Consider the following 8190-nt stretch of genomic DNA (forward strand, 5'->3'; position numbering starts at 1 on the left):
CTTAAAATTACTCTGATAGATGGATTCTTCCTCTAAGCATCCCATATTACATTCTAAATGTAATCCTTTTCGAAAAATAGAACTACAACATCAGCAGTCCTCCTTGAGGGTTCTTGTCAATTTGACAGATTTGACAGGCAGACATTTAATTTATTAAAATATTCTGTCTAGCATTTTTAGAAGACAAGGGGTTTTACACTGCAAATGGACTGTTTTCACAGACTTATTAAAATAAATGCATAAAGTCAGCTGTTTTTCTTTGGAATTCATTAACATAAGATTCAGTATAGAAAGAATTCCAGTCCAGTCTCTGGCACTTATATACCTGAAAATTATGGAAAAGTTCTCTATCTTTTCATATATTATGGAATTTTCCTCTCTTAAAACAAAAGGGAATTTCATATAAGGAGGCATATTTTTGCTTGTACAATGTTCTGGATTTCAGGGCAATATTTATTATAATTAGAAAGTCACTTTTCACATGAGAAAATTCAGAGATTCTTTGGACAGTAGGCTTAAATTTTGTTTTCCTCAAAGAAATTTTATTATTTATGTTGATAAATGGTATCAAAGCTCATATATTTCTGTTTTTAATAGAGGCATATATTCTTTATAATTGAAATATTTGTATAAATTGTGAGCTAGTGCCACTTCTTAGAGTTCCTAATTCCCTCCTAGCATTTGCTCCTCCTCAACTACTTATTCGGTTTTGGTTGCAGAATCTTGATCATGATGTTTGCACTGTGCATCTGACCAGTTCATGGTGTCTGACATTTTGGCTGTTCTCTCCTATAGTGGCTATGTCCTCCTGTCTTGTCCCTGACTGTGGCCTCTCTCCTTGAGTCTATCCCTCCCTCAGTTCATCACTACTTTGAACTCAGCCAGTTCTAATAAGCCCCAATATTTGCACATTTTTTTTCATTACAGAACTTTCTCCAACTGTGTCAATTAAGCCTTAATAAACCAACCAATCTATCAATCAAAGAGCTCATTTACAGTACAAGGTGAACTGACTGGTAAATTTTCTGCTTAATAGCTCACTAATCTTGATAGTTCAACAACAAAAGGCTTTGCTTCTACACATTTAAATGTTACTTCTTAGTCATTTTAGGATGAAACTTATTCTAAAAAGACATTTATATAATAATGAAAGAAGATAGACTATTAGATATAAATAACAAGATAAGTATTTATTTTTATTTTCAGCTACTAATAAAAATATACCAGAAATGTACAATTATTTTAGAAACATCATTTGAATCTTCCATGCCAGTCAATGCCTTTGATATATAATTTCAAATACTTTTTCCTTGGACTCCCTATAGCATTTAGAAAAGTTTTACCTTGGTAATGATCTGTGTTCTAAGCTGTAAGTGGTGAGAGCTAAATGTGTGCCTGTTTCCTTCTCCAGATTTGGTCCTTCTTTCTTTATTTAACCCAGCTAGCTCAATTTGGACTGCCCACATGTGCAAAAGTGTATGGTCATTCACAGGGGTATAGGAAAGCTACCAGTGACCACACTCCTGAAGAAAAGTGACTCTCCCCTACCAGTCATCAACTACTGTCAATAAGTTTCAGCTATGGATGGGGCATCACTCCCTGCTCCCTGCTTAGTCTTGCACAGATCTTGTTCAGGAAACCACAGCTGCTGTGAGTTCATGAATGCAACAGCCATGTCATGCCCACAGGCCATCATTTCACAGAACTTCTCCCCATCCCCTGGCTCTGACATTCTTTCTGCCTGCTCTTTCCTGGTGTTCCCTGGTCCTTGGTGTGTGTATGTGCAGAGTGTGTTATAGATTTCCCAACTATGGCTAAGCACTCACAATTGCTTATTTTCAGCACTTTAAACAGTAATGCATCTCTGCATTAACCACTTCCTTCTGTAGTAAGTAGCTTTTCTGCCCAAAGTTGGGAGGAACAAAAAAAATCTATGGATATAAGCATAAATATTTAGAAGTTAGTTTGACATGACCATTTCAAAAACCAGCATCAGTGGGTTCTCACTTCTGACACTGTGACATTCCTAGCCCTGGATTTCTACCATGTTTATAGTACGAGGCATTAATTCCCTCCCATGGAACAGCCTAGGCTATTGTCATTGCTCTTGGTGGCCCACCATAATGAGATGGAAAGACCCTAATACTGAAGACATCACAAAGTTTGGTTGTAGGACACAGATATCAATCTTGAACTGACCAGAACACCACCTTGATGGCTAGATTTCATAATATTGGAAGTTGCTGTGCAGGCTACTGGTGAAGAAAAGACATCAGTGGTCTCATCTAGCACTGGACCCTTCGTGCTGCAACACTGACCTGCCAAGCAAGATATGCCTGCTGGTGCAATAGGACTAAGTCTGTTTGTGGGGATATTCAACTGCTACCTTGATTAGATTTGAGGTCTGCTCCACAGAACTGGTTCTTGAAGGTAAGACTGTGCTTTGTAAAAAAACAAAGGCCTAAATTTATATTAACTTTAATAGGGACCCAGGGTTTGTTTCAGAAAACAAGCTCCCATTAAAACATTAATTTAAAAATAACACTTGGGTCTGGACATACAGCTCAGTTCATAGAATGCTTAGCATGTACAAAGTCCCAAGTTCAATCTCCAGCATCACCCATAAACCTAAGATGATGGTACATTCCTATAATCCCAGCAGTAGGAAGGATCAGAAATTCAAGGTCATCTTCCAGTACATAGCAAGTTTGAGGCTAGCCTCAGATGCATGGGACCCTGTCTCTAAATAAATAAATAGATAAATACATCTTTTTCTTTTCTTGTAATTGAGTGGTTGCATTTGAGTTGAATTACTGGAAGTGAATCACATATTAGTTGAGCATCAAATATGGGTCAGATACTAGCTACTAATGAAGCAAATATCACAGATCCTTGACTCTAAGTTAAAACTATTTCAGAAGACAAGTGATTTCCATCAACTTAAACAAATTGTGTTTGACATAGTTTAGTGGTTGAAAATAAGAATGTTAAATGGATGGAATGAATGTTCAAAGTTTGGATAAAGTATTCTGGGCTCAGTATGGGAGGATTCACTGTGTCCACTGTTGATGACAAAGTGGGGATGGCAGAAAGAGAGGTTTCATAGAATGGTCTGAGGGGGAACTGAGTTCTTATCAAGACTCAGAATGAGGATGATTTTTAAAAGTGGCCAGGCAGGGGAGCAGGATGTTCCCAGAGTGACCCAGCTCATGCAAAGCAACATAGGAGATAGGAAAGATTCCATATATATGTCTCCCAGTGAAATCACAGTGATAATGGGTCAAGGGCAACACTTCAAAAGACAGGGATTCAGAGGGTTGTGAGGAGGTTGATAGGGACAGACAAGAACACAGTTTGAATGTCACGAAGGAGCCAGGATTTTATCCAGTAAGTAATGAAAGCCCTTAAAGGCTTTAAGAAGTAACAGGGGCAGAACAAGTTTGGTTTCCATCATTTATTTTGTTGGCCTAGAGAAAATGGAAGAATTTGCTCTGTGCCTGTTTCCTTGTATAGATCCCATCTCATACAATCACACACAGAGAAAGCAGAGGCACACAGGGTGCAGATTTCTGAAATAAGAATGCTGAAGTCTCATAATGAAAAATCTCCACTGTCTACCTCAGCAATTGCTCTTTGGGGAAAAGCCATGTTTTACCGGGATTCCTATTTCTCTAAATTTCTAATTCCTAAATTAGTATTAGTATTACAGTTTATTGTAAAGTATATAATACTTGAATTTTGACACCATCCCCCCTATAACAGGATATTATGGTTTTAAAATTCCAACTTGAAATGGCTTTCCTTAGGTACTGACAACCATAACCATGACCCAAACCATATTAAATTCTATTAAATGCCCAGAGGTGCTGAGAATAATAACTACCTGGTAAACTACAGGGTACTCTTCCTAGGAGTTCCAGGGAAAATATCAAATATAAAAGCATATATATTTCATAAGACATTAATTTAGCTTACATTTTTAGTGCTCAATTGCATTTCAAATTATTCTAGCTGCTCAACTAGCCTGGAGGTCCAAAAGCCATCAATCAAAGGAGCTGGATTTTCTTCAGTACCCTCCCCATCAATGGAATGTCAAGCAAGGTGATTTTTCTTTTTCCACACATAGTATAGCTATAATTGCTTAGGGGTAAGATTGGGAGAGATTTAGCTTTCCAGTCAGCAAACAAGACTTGGGTTTTCAGTAGACTTTTCTGTACTGACTGAACATCTTGATCAGTCTAGGCCCATTTACTTACATAGTCCATATGAACAATGCCTATCTCATCTTTATGTCTTGGAAGCCAATCTTCGGCTACATTGACAATGAACAGTTCTCAAAACTATCAAATCTAGGCAGAAATTAAATTATTAAGATGAGAAAAATCTGTATTTCTATTATAACGAAAAAAACTTACTGCATTTATGAAGAAAAGTATATACCACTACTCTGAGAGCACAGAAAACTTTTAAACTATGTGTGGCTAGTCTCTGACCATTGTGATATAATTATAATGCCATTTTCTAAACAGAAATTGTTTCTTACTCTATGATTTTTAGAGAGAATCCCATGGAAGTGCTTACTGTGGGGTGCTTCTGTGGGAAGCCAGCTCTTCTCCTGTCCCCAGTGTTCTCATTTATTCACTAGGTCTTCAATATGTACTAACAGTGCTAGTCTTTGCAGGCACAAAAAATGAGCAAGCCACAGAGCCCCCAGCCCCCAGCCCCCACAGACTTCATATATCTGGGAGAGACTCCAATGACATTTATTGTGAAGGAATGCATGTGTGGGCATTCTGTAAATGAAGGACCATGGAAATGTACAGAAGAAAATGACCAAAGCCACTTAAAACATTTGCATAGAGCTTGGTCATGATAAATGGAGAAATAAGGGTTTGCCACTCTAGAACTGAAACTGGAAAATTGTGAAAGGGTCAAGATAGAAAGCCACAGAAGCCTGGATGATAACTATATGATCTACAAAATGTCATGGGTGGCTTGAATCTAAGCTGACAGTTGTGGGAAGTGCAGCTGAGTATGGACAGGGCTGTGATTACCTCACTAAGGAATCTGGCGATGAATCTTGTGGGCAGTGGGATTGTGCTTGGAAAGATCACCATGGCCATGAGGTTTAGAGAGAGGAACCATGCAACAGACACGGGGGAGGAAGCCATGGGAACAGCAAGGTGACAAGTGAAGACCCAGATTAGGTAAATAGCAAATGTGATTTAAAAAACTGGCATAGAATTTTTCTCTTTGTATTTAGGAAAGCATTCATCACCTTCCCCCACCAAGACTGCATGTCCCATAGCACACAATCAAAAGAGTACAATAATGGAGATGCATGAAGAACTCACCCAACCTCAACCACATAGACACAACCAACTCTCAGGAATTACAGGGTCTATGAACTATTCTTTTTGTGGTTTCTCCTGAAATCCGTGTTCTAAACAGATATTGTTTCTTACTGAAACAATTCAATTTCTTAACGAAAACATGGGTTGAGATTCAAAAAACACATAAATAACATGGCAAATCCCAGAGCTGTGGGTAGGAAGGCTGCTCTTTGCTTGACAACTCTAAACATCAGAGTGTACTGTGAGTCTGTAGAGGTGGCACAGTTCTCTCTGAATAGGATTGCCAGATGATGTTCATATATTACTGTGTTCATTAACAGTGAAACTGAAAGCAAATATAAGTTTTGGTATAAATATAGCCTAAATATTATATAAAATATACTTATTCTAGAAAATTATTTGTCATGTATCTGAAATTCTTATGTAACTGAAGCAGCTTATATTTTTATGAGCTGTATCTGGCAGCCCTAATCCTGAACCTTGCTTCCTTTTGGCTCAGAACCCCAACCGCATAGACATGCTACCATTAGAAACAAAAAACAGGAAGAAAGTGTGTGTCATTGGGAGTTGTAATGTGTTATGAAGTCACTGTTAGATGACTCCACCAGAAATATACATTGTTTAGGGGAGTCTGAAATCTGAAGACAGTGATATTGGCATTTATTGAAAGCCAGCATGCTGCAAGACGTGGGAGGTCACAATAGCTGAACTTACAGTCACTTATTTGTTAAAGCAGGTATCAATATGCTAATAAGTGAAAAAAGCTCTCAAGTTTACCACTGGTGTGTGAATAGAATATTAATATTTGGACTGATGACAGACATATGCTATCACTGGCAAGCAAAAACAAATGATAAATGAATAAAGTAGGGGCCTTATTTGGGATTACTGTTTTTACAGCATTCATTGAATTGTTTCTTGGACACGGGATATCACTGTGATTTAAAATTTTTTCTTTTTATTTTATGTGTATGTATGTATTGTGTGTATGTCTGCAAGTGCACCCGTGTTGAGCAATGCCTGTGGAGAACAGAAGAGGGCATCAGATCCCCTGGAACTGGAATTACGGATAGCTGTTAGCCACCATGTGGGTGCTGGGATTTGAACTCTGGTCTTCTACAAGAACAGGTAGTGCTCTTAGACTCTAAGCCATCTCTCCAGCCCCAGAGAAAGGGTCTCACTGTGTTGCCCAAGATGACTCAAGCTCACAATCTTCCTGCTTCAGCATCCTGAGTGTTCAGATAACAGGGCTGTACCACCATGCCTGGCTCAAATGAACTTTTGGAACTTTATTTTTAACTGTAAAATTAAAACACTTGCTCTTTTCTTACCTAATATTCCCTAAGCATTTAGGTATTGGATGAAATTAAGTTCAGAACTTATGTTCACATATAGAATAACTGGATCATAAAAGCCAACAAGTATAGCAATTATTTTAATATCTATCTATAACATTTATTTAGAAAAAAACACCCATGACAAACTAGCATCAAATCTAATTTCCCCAGAGAGTTGGTATGTATTCTATTAAGTTTCTCTCTCTACACCAAAGAAAATTTTTAGCAAGAGCTACAGTAATAAGCTAAGTAATAAACTTTCTTCTGAAGGAATAATCTTACGATTTCATGTAAGAATATCTCTCCTTGAGGTGAAAGAGAAATGAAGTTGTGAGACCTTCTAGTCAGAAATTATTTGCCTTCTCCTTTCTGACCAAATATGACAAGGGAATATTTTCTGCTTTTCTCGTCTTCCTTGATGGATTTTGTAGAGGCAAAAATGAATATTCCAAACACTCCTGAACTGAAATCAATCATCCTTAAGACTCATGAAGTACTGTTCTACAAGCTTTCTGAGGTATGAAATCTCTGCCAATTTCATTTACTGAAATTTCTTTATGTTATGTTTCATACATAAACCAAGTGGTGTGCTTTCTGGGTTTCTTAGTGATCAGGAATTACTGAAAAACATTTGAATGTGACAGCTGCTGAACATGATAGATGGAGTACCTACTATGTGCAACAGCCATTAGAAAGGCTGGTGAAAACTTGCAGCTGGGGAGCTGTTCATGTATGTGTTCTGTCATCCAAAGCAAGAAGCTTAACTCATCCTCACAAGGGTAGAAAAGACCATTCTTACCCCCAACATATTCAAATACTTAAAATTCTTATATTGTAAATTCAAATTAGGAAAACATATAACCTCAAAAGTAATCTTTGAGTTATGTAGTCAGAGAACCTTATAAATTATTAAATGATTGGAATGAGGGTCTTAAGCTTTTCTCTATTGTCCTTGGAATGGAGAGCAGTCATCCTGTTGAAAAGCTTATTAACTTATCACATCATCTCATAACTCCCCAGTTCATCATGCTCCCTTTTTTTATCAATTACCTCCTAATCTTTTCAGCTTTTCTTTGAATCTTGATTTTATGTGTTTTTCCTGAGCAACCAGGAATATATCCCAAAAGTGAGGCTAAGCTGGATGCGATGGTGCATGCTTGTAATTCCAGCATCCAGGAGGCATAGGCCAGAGGATCACTGCAAATCTGAACTCATCAGCTGGGACTGCATGATGAGTTCAAGTTCAGCCAGGGCTGCATAGTGAGACTGTGTCTCAAAACACAAGCCATATATTAGAATTTATTAATAGAGAGGGGACACTAAAAGCTAACTGCATAAGTGCTACATATTTATGTTTAATGCTGTCCTACTGCACATTAGCTATCCTAACTCCTAGGTCCTTTGCCTCTAATTTTTATAAATCCCAAGCCATTTTCCATTCTGGTCTCTTAAGAATCTCTCTCTCTCTCTCTCTCTCTCTCTCTCTCTCTCTCTCTCTC

This window comes from Nannospalax galili, unplaced genomic scaffold, assembly GCF_000622305.1.
Source record: "Nannospalax galili isolate Female #2095 unplaced genomic scaffold, S.galili_v1.0 scaffold100, whole genome shotgun sequence".
Classification (NCBI taxonomy): Eukaryota; Metazoa; Chordata; class Mammalia; order Rodentia; family Spalacidae; genus Nannospalax; species Nannospalax galili.